Source organism: Mytilus edulis, chromosome 2, assembly GCF_963676685.1.
Source record: "Mytilus edulis chromosome 2, xbMytEdul2.2, whole genome shotgun sequence".
Classification (NCBI taxonomy): domain Eukaryota; kingdom Metazoa; phylum Mollusca; class Bivalvia; order Mytilida; family Mytilidae; genus Mytilus; species Mytilus edulis.
In genome coordinates, this window is record NC_092345.1 from 95217809 (window position 1) to 95239988 (window position 22180).

The 22180-nt window shown below is 31.8% G+C and overlaps 1 protein-coding gene across 1 annotated transcript in view; it reads right to left on the minus strand.

Annotated features, from left to right (window-relative positions):
* LOC139513535 (calcitonin gene-related peptide type 1 receptor-like) overlaps window positions 1-13203 on the minus strand; it is a 93186-nt gene extending 79983 nt beyond the window's left edge. The window contains exon 1 of the mRNA XM_071302140.1: window positions 13063-13203. The gene's annotated coding sequence lies outside the window, so the exon portion shown is untranslated. The remainder of the gene's footprint in view (window positions 1-13062) is intronic.
* Between the last annotated feature and the right edge of the window lie 8977 nt (window positions 13204-22180).

The window sequence follows — 22180 nt, forward strand, 5'->3', positions numbered from 1 at the left end:
ATTCATGCGCGGAACACCGAGTTGGATCCTGGCGTTCAATAAATGGTGATTTCTTTAGAATAAATAAAAAAAGACTGGGTTGAGAATGATTAGGTTTGTGAGTGGATCATCCAAATTTATACATTAATAACCTCTAAATTGTTTTTTAATCCTATAATAATTAAACCACGTTTCGGACTATTTTTGGTTTCGACACATCATTTCCAGTACAATATCGCTCATTAATTCAGGAGAAATTAATTTTAATGGATTTAATGAATAACGTGATTGTATGCTTGGTATTTATTTTACGTGCATTTCATGCAAGATCGGGTGTTAGAAAGAAAATTTATGACTATCAATATGCAGTGTTTTTTGTATGAACAGAACATGTAATACAATAGTATGTCTCTGGTATGAATTTGCATATTGCAAAATATCTTTTCTGGCGCGGATCCAGAATTGGATGTTATAGGGGACGATGGAGCGTTAGTGCGTATAAGGAAGTAGAGGACCTTATTTTTACGAAAAATTGTCTGTATATTTACCTTTTTTTTTTAATGTTATGTTTGATTTCTTTTAAATCCAAAATCCGCACGTGCTTTGAACTTCTCACAAAAGTAGTACACCCGAGCTATATTTATTACGTCACGAACTTAGTTTAAGTCTACTCCCCAAAATATCAGAATGTATCGATGACCATCTTTGCGTAGTCTTGTAAGCCATAATTTAAACACTTCACATCTTTCCAACAGACCATTAACAACTTAATATCAATATTTTATGATTGGTTGACCCAGGAAAGCTTCACATGCATCTGTTTGATTCTTAGTATTTATGAACATCTTTACGGTTGGTTACATGTAGAAAGGCAAAGAACAACAGAATACAAGGGAACACCAAGGCTAACACTATGATTTATAATTAGGTCGTAAGTGCTTTCTGTTAATTTGTATAGTAAAACAACTGGAAACTTTAGAAATAAGATTGTTTTGAAAAATCAGGATACTGGAGGTAAGCTTCTTAACTTTGAATACACATTTCTGACTCCGTCATATACACATTGATCAAGTGCAACAGTTCGAATCTTGTATATTTTGAACATTTGTGTATATGTTCCCTATTGTTTATTGTATACCTTGTCTCTACGAAAGTCTTAAGTTTATCTAAACTTTGTCCATATCACGTCTATAAATGTCTTTAAAGATGTATATTTGCGAAAAATAATACATTGAACTTCGACAGTACAAAATTATCCCAATTTTTGACTTATTCTAGATTTCCTGTTTAAATACTTTTTAAAGTATATTTCCGTCTAGTACACAATGACCACATCCTTAAACCTTTGAGGAGTGTTCGTTGAAACTATTACAGTGAAATGTTTAGGAACGCTTAAACTAATAATGACACTTTCGTGAAATTAATTCTTTCATTAATATGATGCCTATGCTTGATAAAAAATATAGTCATGACAGACATCTGTTTATAGAAATTAAAATGATTCCAAGAGTAATGTTGATTGCCAGTCGATCATCGTCATATTGGTTGTTATCAAAAGGTTTTAGATATACAACAACTGACAATCAACATGATAAGTAAGCTAACTGATTTAATACACAATATTTGATATCAGAACTTACACGAATTATGTAATCTGGAATACCAAAAAAAAGTTCTAGAAAGTGGAAACCTATTAATCAATTACATTCTATGATAATTTAAACTTTGTACAAAGGATAAACATAATTCATTAACTAATTGGCTAATTTTTAAAAGCTCATGTACGTATCCATTATTTCAACAGACAACCCTTTATTTAATTCAAATCTTGAAGAAAAGTACTGCTATTGAATTATTGTCTTTTGAACACTAACTCACTGCATAGCTTTTTCGTACGAATGACATTAACATGAAATTCCACAATATAGTACGGCGGCTTTGTGAAAAATTGTGCACATCCTGCTACAAGCATGAAATTTGGCATAGACCTTCCTCAGCTATTACTCTTTGATTTCAGATAGGGAGGCATTTGAAAAAAATGTCTCACTTCCGGTAAAATTCAAAATGGCAGACATCATACTTAAATCAGCACAATATTGAAGGCTAGTATGTGAATACGTGTTATTATCATGCTACTATCATAATATTCAGTACAAACCTTTGTGTATTACTTCTTTTGGATATATTACATAGATAATGTCTTTAAAACCCCTTCTTCTGGTAAAATCCAACTTGGCGGACGTTGTACTAAAATAAGTTTTTTTTAGGGAGTGTAATTGAAGTGTGTTTTAACGTAATGCTACTATCATTACATTATGCAGGAACCTTTCTTTATTGCTTCTCATGGACACAATGTATAAGACGTATATCTTTAAAACCCTTACTTCCGGTAATATAAAAAAATGGCGGACATAGAAATATCGATTTAATATGAGGCAGGCATAACCTGTGAATGGGGACGAAGTCTGTATGTATTATTTTTTTTTACCTCAAACATGTTAATAAAGGAAACGGAAATACCGTAACGTTCCGATTTCGGTTCTGTGGTTAGGGATTTAGCTGTGACGTTGCTTAAGTTATGACGTCATATTCAATGTAAACAAAAGAAACGCTTCCATCAGGTAACGTTTTTTTCAACTCAAACAATTATTAAAAATGAAATTGTATTGAGTTCCAATCTTATATTTTACTAGACTGATACATATAATTTTCTTTTCAAAGTCTCATGCAAACAAGACAGATTTCTGCGCAAATGCGGGGAAAACCGGAACAGGAACTAGATCTGAAAAAAAAGTTAACGATTTTGAGTTCATTAGTAGAATGAAAAATTCGGGAAATTTTCCCGATTTTTTTTTTTTTTTTTTTTATTGATTTTTCTACCGTAATTGGGGACTTCGTCCCCATATTATTTAGATATTCAACGTTTTCAGCAGGTAAAGAAAATGTTGGTTATTGTGCTGGTCATTAAACTTTTGGCTTTAAATTATCCCAAAAACCATTAATTCTATTCTGTTGTAAATGTTTAAATACAAAGTTGACACTTCCTGTAAAAAAAATGGCGTACATTTCAAAGGTACCTGTCATCAATCCATATCTTCGATGTAGTGTTTTGGATAGATTGATTCAAACAAAATAAAATCACTAAATTACTGAAACATTTTAAAATGACTACTATTTCGCCAAAAATACATGTTTATTCACTGGTACCACCACATGCACACAAGGCAGTGCACAGGGGGGGGGGGGGGGGCGATTTTCCCCATAAACAACGACCGCGGCATTCTTTCTTGCATCCACAATGTACAAACTTCTAACAAAATGATGAGGCCTTAGAAAGAGTTTTTTTAAAGGAATCTTCTTTGTCCCCTTGCCATCCATTAGCGCCTGGACTTGGTTGCATAAGAGCCAATTCATTATCATTTATTCATAATCGGAGAGCTGATTTTCCACATTTACAAAGACTGTGGTATTGTTTCTTACATCCATAATGTACAACCTCCTCATAAGATGAAGAGGCCTCACAAACAGTTGTTCAAAGGGTTCCTATGGATCAACTTTGTGCATTCGCCATTTATAAGCGTCTGGACTAGCATGACTAGTTAGCATATGAACCAATTCTAAGATTGTTACTCATTCACACCCGCTATGGTACTTTGCACGCTTTACATGCTGAAAAAGACTAGACCCAGCCGTGGGAATAGCCCCAATAAGTCTTTCCTCTTCCAAAAACACATGTTTTCTTGCTTTGTTAGCCCCATCTGATAAGTTTTTTCGATGTTACAACAAAACAACATATCGCTTTATCAATGACATTATCAAATCCATATCTGGTGATGTTGACTGGTCAATCATCATTCTATATGTTAAAGTCACATCTTCATCCATGTCACCAACACAGTTCCTTTTCCAGCAAAAGTGTAAACTCTCAATGCCTAGTGCATTTGAAAGGTCGTGGATAGATATGTATCTAAAGCTTTTCCCACTTCCAAATGCAGACTAAAGTTCGTCTGCCCCTTTGTCACGGAATAGCGAAACAACAATGACATCAGTATCGACTGTTCGAGGTATGACTCAGTTAAGTTTGTAATTCACTGCATCAGACACATCCATCTTGATTCTACTGTCATTCTCTTCATGTAAACATGGTGCTAAACTTGAAACATTAAGTGGTGGATAACACTGAACATCCTGAGCATTTGTTGTTACAACTGCCTTTTCCTCAAAATTTTATTGAGCAAGCTGCTGTGAATGAAAATTAAAAAGTTCTTTCTTTTTGTCGTCATCTCTCAGAAATCTTTGCCAATTTTGAGCTCTTCCTTCTCGTAGCAGCCTTCAAAATACCAGTATATGTACGCATCCGAGACTACATCCACTGTTGTTACAGTGTAAGGTGTTTCCTAACGAGTTTGCTGATTGAGTATTATGTCTTTACTTTAATAAAATACCTTGAAACTGTAACAAGAGTGAATGAAGTCTTGAATGAGTATGGTAGTTGTAGCAACAAATGCTCAGGATGTTCCGTGTTATCCACCACGTGATGTATTTCAAGTTTAGCACTAAGTTCACATTAAGAGGCTGACACAAGAATCATGGTGCATGTGTCTGATGCAGTGAAACGCGAACTTCAGCGAGTCATGATTCGAATGGTCGTTACTGATGATGCTGTCATTACTGTTTCGGTAATCCGTGACATAGAGGTAGACGAACTATGGATTGTCTTTGGGAAGGCAAAACATTTTGGATTAATATCTATCAATGGTCTGTCAAATGCACTAGGCGGTGCGTGATCACAAACACGTATTGTGATCTTTGCCTTTACCGGTTGTGATACGGTTTTCTGTTTGCTTGAAAAGGAAAAAAGACTGCGTGGGAGACATTGATGGCATTTGAAGATGTGACTTTAACATAAAGAATGATGATTGATCAGCCTTAATCACCGGGGTTTAACTGTAGGATCGCATAAACTAACATGGTTAACGAAGCAAGAAAATAACTATTTGCACAAAAAGGGGGTGGGGGGGGGGGGGGGCTAATTGAGGCTGTTTCCTCAACTTTGTCTAGTTTTTTTCAGCATTTAATACGTTCAATAAACTTACGCGGGTGTTTAGGGGGACGAGCTTTGAATTGGTGATTATGCTAGCCAGTCCAGGCGCTAATGGATGGCGAAGTGACAACTCTTTCTGAGGCCTCATCCTTTTGTTAGAAGTTTGTACATTGTGGATGTAAAAAAGGATGCTGCAGTCGTTGCTATGGGGGTTATCGGGTCCCCAATACACTGCCTTGTGTACATGTGGCGGTGACTGTGAATAAACATGTATTTTTGGGCCAAATAGAAGTAATTTTAAAAATGTTTTAGTAATTTAGTGATTTTAATTTGTTTTAATCAATCTATCCAAAACTCTACATCAAAGATATGGATTGAGGACTTACCTTTGAAATTTACGCCATATTTTATACCGGAAGTGTCAACTTTGTATTTAAACATTTACAACAGAATAGAATTAGTGGTTTTGGGGATAACTTAAAGCCTAAAGTTTAATGACCAGCACAAAAAACAACATTTTCTTTACATGTTAAAAAAAGTTGAATATTTAAGTAATAAATCGATATTTCTATGTCCGCCATTTTTTTATATTACCAGAAGTAAGGGTTTTAAAGATATACGTCTTATACATTGTGTCCATGAGAAGCACCAAAGAAAGGTTCCTGCATAATGTAATGATAGTAGCAATACATTAAAACACACTTCAATTACCCTCCCTAAAAAAATAAGCTTATTTTAGTACAATGTCTGTCATGTTGGATTTTACCGGAAGTAGGATTTTTAAAGACATCTTATTTATATAATAAATCCAAAAGTAGTAAAAGCCAAAGGTCTGTACTGAATATTATGATAGTAGCATGATAATAACACCTATTCACATACTAGCCTTCGATATTGGGCTGATTTAAGTATGATGTCCGCCATTTTGAATTTTACCGAAAGTGAGACATTTTTTTCAAATGCCTCCCTATCTGATATCAAAGAGTAATAGTTGAGGAAGGTCTATGCCAAATTTCATGCTTGTAGCAGGATGTGCACAATTCGTCTGATATATGCTTCTAGCCGCTGGACTAATATCACTACGCAAGAGCGAAAGAAAGTCATAAACTTCTTTTTCAACAAGTAACTCCGTTACACGTTAACATGATTAATGTTACAATCCGAAGTCACGAATCGCGATCATCAGTGGGTGGTTTTTTTTCAAATCTATTTGATTGTTGTCTTTAACAAGAGTTTGGTATAGAAGTCCTATCTTTGTTAGGTACTATTAACTTGATATACACAATGTATTAAGAATTTGTCTAGACTCGGGACGAGTTGAAGTTTGACATATTGTCTATAACAGAATATTGTCTTCTGTTGAAGACTTATGTCTCCCTTTAGATGTCTTTAATTGGTTTTATTGTGTATTAAGTTTTCTGTCTCACTGAGGTGTAACCAACATAATAGAAACGGAAGGACTGCTTATATATATTTTATTTTCAGTTACACCTTAGACTATATGTCATAAAGAAGAAACGGAGTTTCATAAACACTTCTCACAACTGGAAAAACAGGTGATGTAGATAGTTAACATCAATAACAGTATCAGAGATAAACTGCAGGATTTGAATATATTATATTTTGTCATAAAAGGACACCTTTATAAAACAGACTTTAAATCTTGCGTTTTGGAAATACTTACGTCGATCGAAATCATACAATTAATGTGTATTAACTAGTGATGAAAATGTTATATTAAAACTACGAGCTAAAACAAAAAAATATATACGATCGACGGTGATTTAATTGCACGTTATTGAGTTCTAAAGAATGTTTAAAAAACGTGCACAGAGAACTAAGTATAGAATATATGCATGCATTGGGTTATATAGTTTAATATTGTAATTTCTATAAGCTCATTTCATATGAACTTAAATCGATTGGTTAATTATGGAAGCCAACGAACGCCGCAGTCTTTTTGATACATAAGTCGGAGAACAACGATGAACTAGTTTAACTTATGTCCATATTCTTTATTTACCATCGTCTTTTCAATATCGTTTCTGTTAAATTTTTGAGGTAATCAATTCCCGCAGTTGGCTATTCAAGACTTTATTTGTAAAATCATTTGTCTGCACCGCTTTGATTATACCATATAGATATTATGTAATTTTGTAAAAATGTTGTCCAACTGTTTCATGATCATATAAACGGTTTTCACAATCGTATATAAAGAAGTAAAATTATTCCGATTATTATATCTTTATTGGCCGGATAAAGACGAAACAGTAGAACAATTATACTAAGACAGAAATTAACAGGGCATCTTTAAAAGCTTTGTTATTAACATCTGACATTGAAAATTAACTGCAGGATATACACGGTATTTTTGAGATACATGTACACTAAAATTGAGAATGGAAATGGGGAATGTGTTAAAGATACAACAACCCGACCATAGAGCAGACAACAGCAGAAGGTCACCAACAGGTCTTCAATGCAGCGAGAAATGCACGCACCTGGAGGCGTCCTTCAGCTGACTCCTAAACAAATTTATATACTAGTTCAGTGATACTGAACGCCATACTAAACTCCAAATTGTACACAAGAAACTAAAATTAAAAATAATACAAGACTAACACAGGCCAGAGGCTCCTGACTTGGGACAGGCGCAAAAATGCGGCGGGGTTAAACATGTTTATGATATCTCAATCATCCCCCTATACCTCTGGCCAATGCAGAAAAGTAAACGCATAACAATTCGCACATTAAAATTCAGTTCAAGAGAAGTCCGAGTCTGATGTTAGAAGATGTAACAAAAGAAAATAAACAAAATGACAATAATACATATATAACAACAGACTACTAGGAGTTAACTGACATGCCAGCTCCAGACTTCATCATATGAATATCAGGCACAATCCTTTCCACTAGGGGTTTAGTATCATATCATCATAACATATATGAGAAAAACATAACCCGTGTCATGCCAACAACTGGTTTTTAAATAAATGTGTTTAGTTCCGATGCAAAGACCCTATAAATGAATCAATATTAACGCCAAAATATGCAATCTTTAATGACCTGACAACAGTATCGTAACTATATCCCTTCTTAATAAGTCTTTTTAAAGGTTTTGTTAGCTTCTGAGGTGAATACTGACATTTTTGTGCTTTGTAAAGAATATTATAATAAAAGATTGGATGTGAAATACCTGAAGGTATAAGAAGTCTGCATATTGAGCTAAATTTACGAATGATGTCCTTATACCGATGATGAAATTTAGTAAATGTTTTGACTATGTGATATCGAAAACCCTGGTGTAATAACTTTTCAGTAATACATAAATTTCTCTCGTTAAAATCTAAAACATTGTTACATACTCGAGCGAATCGTACAAGTTGAGATACATAAACACCGTAAGATTGTTACAAGGGAACGTCACTATCTAAAAATGGATAATTAACGATAGGAAGTGAGAAATCATCTCTTTTATCATAAATTTTAGTATTAAGCTTTCCGTTAATGATATAGATATCAAGATCGAGGAAAGAGCAGTGGTCATTGTTAGTATTAGCTTTATTTAAAGTTAGTTCAACAGAATAAATTTCTTTAGTATACATACTGAAGTCCTCATTTTTGAGAGCCAAAATATCATCCAAATATCTAAAAGTATTATTAAATTTGTTTATTAGATGTTGTTTCGATGGATTTTAGTCATAAGTTGTAGCTCATAGCAATACAAAAACAGGTCCGCAATAAGTGGTGCACAGTTAGTCCTAAAGGAATTCCGATTTCCTGACGATATACGGAATCTCCAGAGCGAACAAAAATGTTATCTAGTAAAAAGTCAATGGCAGATATAGTATCAAAGCATGTCCAATTGACATAGTTTTTTGTTAATTGCTACTAAAAAATGACCTAAAAGAGTTTGAACATATATATTCCCATTCTGACTTTTTAAAAGCCCATTTAATTAAGTGTGTGAATTTTTTTCTTAATAGAATGTGAGGCAATGTGGTATATAGACTGTAAAATTCAAAACTTTGAACAGATTCAAAATCACCAATATAAGCATGCAATTTATCAAGTACTTCCAACTAGTTCTTGACACTCCAAAATTAATTAATTCCACTATTTTCGAAGGCCTTATCAATGGCTTGAAGACGAAATAAATCTATATTTGTAAGGTGTTTTGTGTAGCTTCGGAAGCCAATACATAGTTGGGACTTTCATTGTTTTTTAGTTCTGCTTGTAAAGCGGTAGCTAAGAGTTTATGTTTGTTACAGATGTCGTTTTCTGAAAAAGGAGTCAGTTGGAATGATGGTGAATTGGTGATTTCTTTTTGTAGAACCTCAATGTAAAATTTACGTCAAACAATAATAATATTATTAGCAGCTTTATCGGCCGGGACAAAAACAAATTCCTTGGCTAGTTCTTTTAGTTTATGTTTGATACGAGAAATAGGTTTATTGTGGTTATTGTTAAGAGTAAAACTAGTATGTATCAATAATTTGTTTAAGTACTGATATTTTGTTGTAGACTGCTATTTTCTAAACTGGTTTTCGGTATAAGTGTTTCTTTGTGTACCTTTTGTTATTTCGCTGATAGAAATTAAACTAATCTAACCACGCCAAACATTAATTTATTCGCCTACAGTAAGATAATTAACTCCGCTTCATATTAATGTATATGTTTCAAGTCAGGTTAATTCCCTCTAATCCATGTATCTGTCCAGAGTCGGGTTCAACCCCGATTCACTTTAATGTATCCGCCTTAAATCAAAAACCTCGTTGTTAACACCGCTTTACGTTGATGCCTCTGTCCCAAGTAGGAAACTCAATCATCAGTAGGTTTTTTTGTTTGTATCTCGTTGATTGATTGTCCTCTACAATAATTTCGTGTTGAAGTGGAATAACTGTTTGCTGTTGTCAACTTGATTTATTAGCAATTTGTCTAGACTCGAGACGATTTGGTGTTGGACTTTCTGTCTATTGAAAATTGTCTGCTGTTGAAGACTTATATACCCCTCTATATAACTTTAATTGGTTTTATTGGATATTATGTTTACTGTCTTACTGACGTGTAACCAACATAGAACAGACGTTAGGACTGATATTTTGATCAATTGTATAAACTATGAAATTAAGTTCCATAAACCTTTCCTTTAACTGAACAAACATAAAATATAAACAGTAAACATCAATAACATCAGCAGAGAAAAGCTTCATAATTTTTATTATAAATAAAGTATGCTTATTCGGGTTGTTTTAAGATATCCCACAATGAACCCGCATAACAAATAACCCACAGCAAAAAATAAAAATAAAAAAAACCCAACCAAACATTACTCTCTTAAAGTCAGATGAAATGAGTTATTTTTGTAGTTATAATGTTACCGAAATGATTAAACCAATGCATGCATATATACTAAACCAAGATCTATATGCACTTTTCTTTACATTTATTACGAATCTATAACCTATTTCAGAACAAAGTATTACTTATACATCCCATCGTTGTGGTTTTTTTATATGATAATTTTTGTATTCTTGTGTTTCATTTTTGCTAAAGTACTAGTCTATATGCCTTTTTGTGTTACTTTAATACATATGACGTGACTCTGTACTTATGCATCCCGTCATTGTCTTATTGTGCAATAGTAAAAAAACACTAGTATTCTTGTCTTTTCATTTTTGTTAAGTTCTTTGTCTATATGCCTTTTTGTACTTCTTTTCTACTTTTTTAAAATAGTGATTAAGATTATAACACAATGTTGACTGATGTACCCCTATTTTTGACGTTTTAACCTATTATATTTGTATGTTTTGTTCACAGATCATTGTCAATATAGTGGATATTGATGTGAATATCATAGTGAAGTCAGAGGTTTAGCTAGCTATAAAGCTATGGAACTTCCGTTTTGAATTGTCCTCGGAGTTCTGTATTTTTGAGATTTTATTCCTTTCATTTAGCGATTGGTGATTGTTGTTTGAAGTTACATGAAGTTTACTGGATCGTGAAAATTATAACCAATCAAAACTGAGCAAGTGAAAAGAGTGAATGGATAGATAAAGGAAACAGTAGTATGCCGCTGTTCAAAACTCGTAAATCGATGGAAAAAAAAACAAAATCGGGGTAACAAACTAAAACTGAGGGATACGCATTAAATATAAGAGGAGAACAACGATACAACATTAAAATATAACACACACAGAAACGGACTAAGCATTAGACAAAATCCGATGAGAATAACAAATATAACATCGAAACCAAATACATGAATTTGCAATAGAAAAGTACCGTGGCACGTCTTATAGTAATGTGAATTCACACTCAAATATAAGAGAAAACAAACGACACAACGGAAACACAACGTTAAAATGTAACACACACAGAAACGAATTATAATATAACAATGGCCATATTCCTAACTTGGTACAGGATATTTTTTGAGAAAAAAAATGGTGGGTTGAACCTGGTTTTGTGGCATGTCAAACCTCCCGCTTTAATGGCAATGTTAAATATAACATTCAAATGACAACATAACATTACAGGACTACTATACAAATAATTAGGAGAACATATTAGACAATGAAACACACGAATAATAGCTAACAAAAGGCACCAGGTTTAAAATTCAATACGCCAGAAGCGCGCCCAGATACAAGTTCGAAAGTCAAAACAAGTACAAAGTTGTAGAGCACTGAGGATCAAAGGTTGCGCCAAATACGGCTAGGGTTTTCTGCCTTGGATAAGAACATCCTCATTATTTAAAACAATTTATTCTTTTACAAACAGTAAATTTTATCAAATGAATATAAAAGCTATACGTGATGAAACTGAAGTATTAACTAATTACAGAAAACAAAACCCGGATACATTACATAAACCAACACAAATAATAGACACACCCGACATAGTCAAGGCTTCAACGCAAAAAGTGAAAAAAGTGACGTCACATTCAAAGTGGTAAAAAGGCACAAAAATGACATCAGATTTGAAATTCTAAAACATATCACACAAAAAATGACGTCACATTTGAATGAGTAAAACTATTTCTCAAAAATAAGATAGAGTTAGGATTGATTTAAGATTATATTTGAACTAAATACTGATATTACGTTTAATAACAATGAAAATTCCAATACTTATTAATAGCAAACTGAGGTAACAATTAACTATATGATATAGCTATGTCCAGTTTGATTTGAATCTAACTGCAAACGTTAAACATCGTACAAATTACGTTGAACCAAATCAAATCTAATAAATGATATAGCCATGATATTGTGTTAATATTTACAATGGGTTCCTAGTTGTTAATAAAAAAACTGTCGACCTTCCATAAACGTTGGTTTACATTCATTCCTCACGGTTTCCCCTTCTCACATGTACGGTGTGGTGCAGTATTAACGAGAGGTCTCGTATATAAGTCCACTGAATACGGTAGTATATCGGCGAAGAAGAGGACGGGAAGACAATAAGTGAATAGCAGTACATTTATGAAGATTTTGATAATATGAACGATTTTCTTTTACATGAGGCTTCACGTTCGCAAAGAGTTTTTTTTATAGTTGAAATTAGGTGGTCAAGTATATAAACATATTCAATTTTTTTTTTATTGAAGTTTCATATTATTTCAATGGTAAGTTTCTTCTCTCGGGCAATTGGCATAACATTGTATCGATCGAAATCCTGCATATAACAATTTGTAATGAAAATATTTTAAAAATTAAAATTTAAACTACTAGTTGAAAATTTCAAAACTCGTTTCATGTAAACATAAGCATTGGGTGCGAAAAATCGATGGTGATTCGTAAATAATATACGATGATGAATAATTGATATTTGTCACATGAAATATACCACAATACAATAAAATAGATAAATGAGAATTGTAAAAATATCTTTTTTAGCTTTTCTGTCGATTTAAATATTTTCAATTATAAAAATACATATGCTTGTTGCAAACATTGCATAACTCTTTACACATGACAGTCAGGACTAAATATAACGTTTAACTTCAATAAAAATTATAACATATAAATTCTTACCTTGATAGATGCGTTCATAAAATGAACGTGGCACTAAAAATCCCGTAAATCAAACTTATCAAAATCGGTTCCCATTTAAATATTCGACTATTATTTCTCTCTAATTGCTTTCCATTTTAAGTTCCATTCATCATTCGCGATAAGATATGTTTACATCTTGTGATAGACTAAAGCGTACACACTGCGACTATATTGTAGTATAAACGGTCAACACAGACGCAGCGGTATGCCTGCTTTATTATACTTTGTATATAGTTTTCGTTGAATACTGAAAGATTTATCGAATGCAAATCAAAAAGTCATTTATAACTAGCAATTAGTAGAAAATGTTTACTATTTTATTTGGCTAGTGATTATATCGTTTATTTGATATTCTAGGTAGTGTATAGAATAGGTATACATACTAAATGACTTTCTTTTAATAACTGATGCACCTGAACAATAACCTCACTGAGGTATATTTATATTGTTGATATTTGTAAATAGAAAAAGGAAAACGGTGGTTATCTGGAGGAATGATTTTCAATTACGAAAATATATATTCTTTTTAAATGTAGTAATCTGGAAGATAACATTGGACATACAATTATAGTTTATAACGTTTAAAATCTTGTGACTGTTTTACTACCGACGGAAAGTATTAATGAGACGTTGTGTTTTGTAATGTCTGTTCAAAGTTGCGCCTATTAATTTTTTATCATAAAATGGCAAATTGTGTCATAAATTATAATTCACTAAAATATAATTGCTTTGCTTGCGTATGTTTTATTTTATCTGTTATAATGAAACATACTGTTACAGAGTGCAGTGATTCTACAATACTGTATTTTATTTTTACTTTATTTATACTGGAACTTGGCTATATTCTTTGTCAAATGAATTGACCGTATTTATAATGCACTGGCGTTATACAGTCACTGACCGTGTAAATACCTGGTAATGTGCACGTTACTCTGCAGAGTTTTAACTTTAAAGTCATAAGAAACCTCAAATTAAAAAAAAATATGCATATGTTTTTTATAATTAAATGGATAGTTTTCATTATACAACTTATGTACATATACTTTTTTCTGATGAAAATTCTTTAATTTGTCCACATTTAGAAGAAGTTTACTTATTTTTAATTGCTTGCTTCCAGCAAGCAATTCGCCGACATATTTTCCGTATTCATAGTGACCCGAGCGTAACCCTCCTCGTAAAAATCCGGTGACCACAAAACGCATATGGATCTTTCATTGAAATAAACAAATATCTGATTATACATGTTAAACACGTGCTCAATACGCATGCTTTTTGTGATTTGTTTACATTAAGGTGACAATCGGTAAAACTCGGCTTCAAAACACGGCATTTAATGAGCAGCCATATTAGTTAAATCATAACAAACAGAGAGAAAAAAAATTGACGATTATATGTTATATATGCGAAAATAATGATAAAATCGTGCACAGAGGACTAAGTTCATGATGTACACATGCATTGGTTCAAGAATTGGACGGACATTATTTATCACCACGCACTCGTTTCATATGACTTTAACATCGTCGTATTTTAAAGTTAAAATTAAAAATGGTTGATATCGCTATGCTGTGCAAATAAATATAAACGGTCATTTATTATATATTCTATAGCTGATAACAAGCGATACTCACAATTCACTGGTGCCCATTTCACTACCGGTAATTATGAAACCTAAAAATTAGGTTTACCTCTCATTAGGCGTTAGTTTTATGAGTTCTAAAAAAATCCTGTTTTATTACGGTTTAACGAAAAAGAGGTTAATCCGACTTTGTTGAAGAACCTATTTATATTCTTTAATAAATGTACTTTAAACATGACGAGCTGGAATTAAATTAACCAATTTTAACTGTATCTCAATCATTGTTATATTTTTAATATGCCGCATGTGCAATCATATTTCATTTTCAAATTGATCTGACCCAGTCACTGTTAAAGAGCACATGAAGTAAAAGTCATAATCTGTGTAAAAGATTTTCATACATAAATATTGATTCAATTCATCAAATAGTTTACAAGATGTGTGTATTGACTTCGCGATAAGCCTGACTAACATAGAAACAAATTAGATGATATAACAAAAGCCATGAAGTATTACAGCTGAAAACTCTAGCAGTTTCCAGAACGAGAAATTATAATTTAATCAGTTATCTAATCAGAAACAATTTAGAAAAAATCAAATGATTCAGACAATCAAATTATTCATGGCGTAAACAGTATAAAAACATCTTGCATGGTTCTGGAAATGTTTTGCATAATCGTAAGTTTCGCTGGGCTTAACATGTAAGGAAAATTTGTATTCAGTCATTTAAGATATTGCATGATGCTATTTAAGGTTGCATTTCGGGAAATATAGGCAATGCACTTTCCTATAGAAACTCCCTTTGTGACTAAATCTGTGCCATACTTACTAAGAAGTTTTGCAAAGCAATATATCCTAGAATGGAAAGTTGATACTATTTTATATAAGGTCTAAACATAGGGCTGTGCCGCATATTTTCAACATGTATATGTCCCGAACTTGTTGGAGTTTAAACTTATATTTAAACTCTGTGCTACCAATATCTTCAATTTGTGCCTACTTCAGAATTTATTTTCACCCCAATTATGTGTTTTATTCTGGTGCCAGTCCCAAGTTATGTCTCTATGAGATGAAATATAGAGATAATACCTGGGAACGAACATGGCGTGGTTTGGGAAACAATCTATAACTCAAATGACAAAAAATGGTGATGTACCTTTATTTCTGTACACTTAACATTATTTTATTGTGGTATATCGAAAACTCTGATAATTTAATCGATAAGCAGAAATTATGAATATTCATGGTACTCAACTTGTTTTTATCAAAAGTTTGTGAACAGTTTGGATGAGACGATAGTTTTTATAATTTGAGACTCTAATCTCATACTATTCGGGAACCTTTTAATTTGACTGCTTTTAAAGTAATATGATAATTAAAAAAAATGCCACTATTTGAATGAAAAAAGGTTTATTTTGAAACTAGCAGGTGACGATTCAGATGTGTAGCAGGTTTAATGGTCAAATACTTTGATAATCCCGTTGCCATAACATATTCACGGTTGTGTGATTATACTAAGTTAACTATATTTTATTTTTCTGTGAAGAAAAGACAGTTAAAATGAGTTTTATATTGTTGTATTTTTTTAATGGTAAAGTAGTTTTCTCTGTACGTGTCAGCTTTTAGGGTTGTCTCCTTATAGTGAATTCAAACATACTTATTCATTATCAGAAATTCAGTCCTATATATAGTACCTCCTTATTATACATGGAAATAGAAGATATATAAACATCGAAGCTATTGACTGTTTTGAACATGATTTGTCGGATGAGATCACAGATAACTTAATTGTGTTGATTTCTGATTCAATTCATATTGCCTGTTTTGTTCCATCTGCTATTTCTCGTTTGTTTGTCCTTATGTGTAATATTTGCACTATTGTGCGAAAAAACAAATTTATCAAATTATTACAAAACTTGTTTATTTTACTGTTCCTTCATGGTGCATTGGATTTAATGTATTCATTCCAAATAAGCAATGCTGCGCCTCAAACATCATTCACTGTGTATAAATAGAAGCCTTTTAAGCATGGATATGAATGACCGTTGAAAGCATTTCAGGTAACTGTGTCCTAACATTAAGGGTGTATTTGTGTATGGAAACCAGAATGCGGAATCATTAGAATCAACCTTATAGTACAATTAGTATCAAATTTCTAGGACCTGTTATTGATTTTGTTTACTGACCCGCAATTGAATTACATTTTTGTTTATTAAGATTGGAGGTTTTTGTTTGAACATTTATAGAACATTGCAATGTATCTGTTAAGCTTGATGAATGAATATTCGAATAAAAGTAAAACTTTCATCTTATTAATTTGCTGAGTACGACATATGTTCTTTACAACGAGAATGGTAAAGGAGTACGTTTACGAAATTGCATTATTGGCAAGAAAATTTCATACAATTCGTTTCAATAAAATTGTAGGTTTACATTGAAATATTTACAGAATATATTTTATGAACTGACATAATGTATCTGCTTACCTGGTTGAATGAAAATTTCATCTGGTTAATTTTCTGTTTAAGATAGATATTCTTTACAACCATATTGTTAAGCGACGATTTTTTATTCATGTTATCTAGGTTTATCAGATTGGCTTTCCAGTCAAGTTACTATTTTTGACTTTGCTTTCGAGTAGGAAAATGTTACCAAAATGATTCTAATCCAACTATGTTAATACGCCTCTAAAATGTTGACTGAATGATATTTGTTTGATATTTTCAATAGACCTCATACGCACCCATTGATATGACCCAGTCACTGTTTAAATGCACCTGAAGTAAAAGTCATATATAACCTGTGTAAAAAGTAAATGACAGAAATACCGAAAAATACGGAACGCCAAGGAAAATTCAAATGTGGAAGTCCCTTATCAGATGGCCAAACTAAAATGAAAATGTTCATTCCTAAATATTGATTAAATTCAGCAAATGATTTCCAAGATGTGTGAATTGACTTCACGCGGACGCAAAGCCTCTAGAAATAGTTGTAGAAACAAATTAAAGAGTATAACAATATCCATGAAGTATTACAGTTGCACATTTAAGCAGTATTTGGATAGAGAAATTATAATTTAACCAGTTGTCTAATCAGAAGCAAATTAAAAAAATACAATAAAAAGAACAGCAGTAAACCATCTTACATGGTATTGAGAATGTTTTGTATAATTGTAAGTATTGCTGGGTTTAAAAAAGGAGACGAGTTATGATTGCCAATGAGACAACTATCCACCAAAGCTCAAATGACATGAATGGAAGTATTTATAAGCAACCGTATGGCCTTACACAAGGAGAAAAACGCATGAAGTATAGTCGCATATAAGGTATATAACATTAAGGCATGCCCAGTCGGGAAGATTATACAAGAAAGAAGTATATTGTTTTAACACAGTGGTTCCTACGTATAGCTGTATCTTTGTCAATAGATGAAATATTTGGACATTTTTTTGTATTGAAAGAAAGCTTTTGAAATTAAGATCACTGTAGAATCCTTTTTGAAAGTTTCTTTTTAGTGATAATAGTTATCAAAGGTACCAGGATTATAATTTTATACGCCAAACGCGCGTTAAGTAAATGACATTTAAATAGGAGGGCACATTTACCCTGTTGTTTAAATGCGAAGTGCATGTTTAGGTACTATTTAAATTTCAGGGACCAGTACACACAAATATGCAATTAAAGGTATGTTGAATTGTTCATTACAAGTTAGAATAAGGTATAGTTTTACATGAAAAAACGGAGACTTTATATGAACTTAAGATTAAGTTGCCATGAATGCTTGAAATTGCATTAGGTAGAAATAATTAGAAAGCATTAGTGGTTTTATACAATAAAAGGTCACGACATGAAAAATACAACAAAATCAATTAAGAAAACTATTGGTCTAATTTATAACAAACAATTAAATTAAAGAAAAACACGATATGACATAAATGAACAAATGATAACCACTGAATTACAGGCTCCTGACCTCGGACAGGCACATAAAGAATTTGGCGCTCAATCTCTACTAAACAGGGACAGTATTGTAACAAAACATAAGAACAAACTATAAAAATCAGTTGAAGAAGCCTAAACACACAAGGGAAAAACAAAAGACATAATCTTCCAATCAAAATGTCAGTAACTGCTAGTAGTGCTATGTTTATTTATGTATCATTGTCATTTTGATTGGTTTCTTCTTTAACCTATTCAGACATCGTACTCGAACTTCTATCAAACTGATTTTTATTTTGCATATTGATCTTGGTTTTTTTCGACATTGGCTAGAGGTATTATGGGATAAGGATCTTACAACAAATGTTTAATCCTGACGCATTTTGCGCCTGTCCCAATATATGAGCCCATGGCCGTTGTTAGTCTTAATTTTCGTTCATTTATATGTTTCAGAGTTTAGTATAACATCTTTTTCATTGAACGAGTATATATTATTGTTTAGGTGGCGGCCGAGCCCCGACTCCTGTGCGTAGTTTTTATGTCTCTTTGATTATATTCCATTTCTATTTTCTATTTTATTCTGACTAGAAATGTGTCATAAAATGATAAAATACCATAGTTTTATCCTGCCAACAATGACTCTAACTAACAGTAGACGGACAAAACACTTAGTGTGTCTTACTTCAATATATTGTTATATATAAAATACATTGTTGACCAAATTAGGACTTCCTGCCACAGAACGATTTTAACATATAAAATGTGAAAGATAACCCGTACAAATATAGAAACAAATTAAATGATACAACAAAAGCAATGAGGCGCATTAGCTGAAAATTCAAGCAGTTTCCCGCACTAGAAATTATTATCTAGTCAGTTATCTAATCAGAAAAGAAAAAGAAAATAAATGATTCGGGCAATGAAATTATACATGGCGCAAACAGCTTGTTGATAGGAAGATTTACCAAAAAGCTTCAGGTTATTTATAATAAAGTTATTGGATTTTTCGGTATATTCGTGAGAGGAAATGTGTAACTGTAAACATTGTAAATGAACTGAAAAATGGGATACTAAACGATTGTAACAGAATGACTTAACTGCGTATAAATCACGTGTCTATATAAGGTGTTTTACGACAAATGTTCCGAATACTGAAGATTTCAATAATAGAAATACTAGAACAACTGACTATATTTTAAATATTGTAAGTGTTAAAGGTGTGGAATCTTGTGATATCTTTTTATTGAAAACAAACAGGAATTCTATACCAGATCAAGTCAAATATATTAATGCGAGTTATAAAACTAAATTTAAGAGTGAAGTTAAAAAAAACAATATGACCAATTGCAGGGCATTTTCAGATGCAGATTAGATAGATTTTTATACGAAAGTTTTAAGCTGTGATAAACATACACTATTTATCGCTAAGGTATTCAAATGCTTAATTATCTTTTTTCATTACCAGCAATATAAAGACCCAATTGGAAATAAGGTATTTTGTTGACATAAGTCATAAATGGAATTAAGCATTACATACAATCACAATCATTATTATGCATTCATGGTCTTTAACCTGATATCTATGATGAGTTTATTATCAAGCAATGTTTCAAAATCTAATCTGCATTTGTATATGTTGCCATACCTGAGTAAAAATACAAATATCTACGATCTGCAATCCCCACCAAAATATTGCACAAATATACTTGCAGTTCTATAAATACCTGATCATGACGCTTGAAGGCTTTTTCAGATAAGAAATATGGAGGTGAATGAAGAAAATAAAATTCTTTACAAGATTCATTTTCGAGCTAACTTTGTAAGGAATTGTAATCGAATAATTCAATTTGTAGGACGTGTAAAATTGTAAACATTACTAAGAAAAGGAATTTTTATCTGACAAAAGAGATTTACTAAAATGATGCAAAATATGTCCCGTGAGAAATAAATTACAAATCCAGGAGTTTTTTTTATTATAACTAAATGAGAAGGAAATTGCATTTTCTCTTAGTTTAGCTTTTTTATTTGATTTTCGTTATTTAACCAAGAATTTAGGTTTTAAGTGATTAGAATACTTATAATTGCTTCATTTTCCCCATTTTAATGTACAAATGATTATATTTCAGATAAATAGTATATTACTTCAATTAAATTTTTTAACTTTTCCATTATTTGAAAATCCTCAAACCTCGAAAGGATTATTGGAGAGAAGAAATAATAATTAATATTTTCAATGAAAATAACGACCACATCATCAAAACACACTGTTGAACTATTATACAATTACTATCTTTTGATTGGGTAAATATGTGGCTTTATGTTCTATCTCGCTTTATTCATAAATTATATATTGTTCTAAATTTAGAAACAACAAAGACTAATATGGCAGAAGATTCACACCTAACAGTTTTAATTCAACATTGTTTTCAAAATAAACAAATTGAATATACATCTTGCCTATAGAAACCGGTAGATGGCGTAGAATTATTAGAGAGGAAAGGTACTGTGTACTTTGTAACTCTCAAGAGATAGGTGATGAATATCACTATATTTTAAACTGTACAGCTCTAACAGAAAGTAGAAGAGCTTTTCTTAAACCCTACTATGTAAGCCTAGTAAATGTTTTAAAATTCGGCGCTTTATTTATTTCAAAAAATATTCGTGTATTTAAAAATTTGTGTAAATTAATTAGAATTATCAATATAAAAGTATGTTCTCCAGGTTGATCACCAATCTCTCATTCTTGTTGCTCGTTTTGTGCAAACTTGTCATGCGCAAAATCTGTATGTAATAATATGTAAAAATATCTTTCTTTGTACCATTAACTTGGTTTTATAAGAAATAAAAAGAATGCTATTTATCATCTCAACTGTCTAACTACTCAGTAGTCAGTACTTCGGTAGTGACATGATTTAACAAACCTTTCTAAAAATTTTCGTTAAATTTTTTTAAATCATTAAGAAATTAAGGTTTCAACTCCCTCTAGCAAAGTTGTCTTTAGATGAATTTGGCTCGTCATTTTAGGTATTTTTGACATATAGCTCTTCAACGATTTCGGTATTTATACATCTTCGGATTTCAAATGATTGGCTTTGAGCGTTCCTGATGAAGGTAAATCCAGAAAAGCGCTTCGGACGCATGAAATTATTTTACGTGTTGTTTTCAATTTTCATACTAATATCTACAAAAAGAAAATACAAAGAATTATGAATTATACAAAGCATAATATAAGAATCTAAATGTAATAAAGTTGTCGAATAAGTTTGGTGTGTGAAATCTCGATGAAATGAAAAGGGCGCGTAAAACAGTATATATAGTCCGAAAACCGAATTACTCAGTATTGCGCAACTGTAATAGTAAAAAATGTAAAAAAAGAAAAGAAATTCAATATTATTTGCGTTTGTAAAACTGAAATTCACTGAGTAACATTGTAGAAGTCTATTATCTGAGAGAGAAAAAATGTATTAACTGACAAATATTTACCAAAACCATTTGTACATTAAACCTTTTACCATAATTTTACATGATAAAGCACATGACGTTTAGCGCACTAAATATCTTTTTCATCAGGTGAATATAT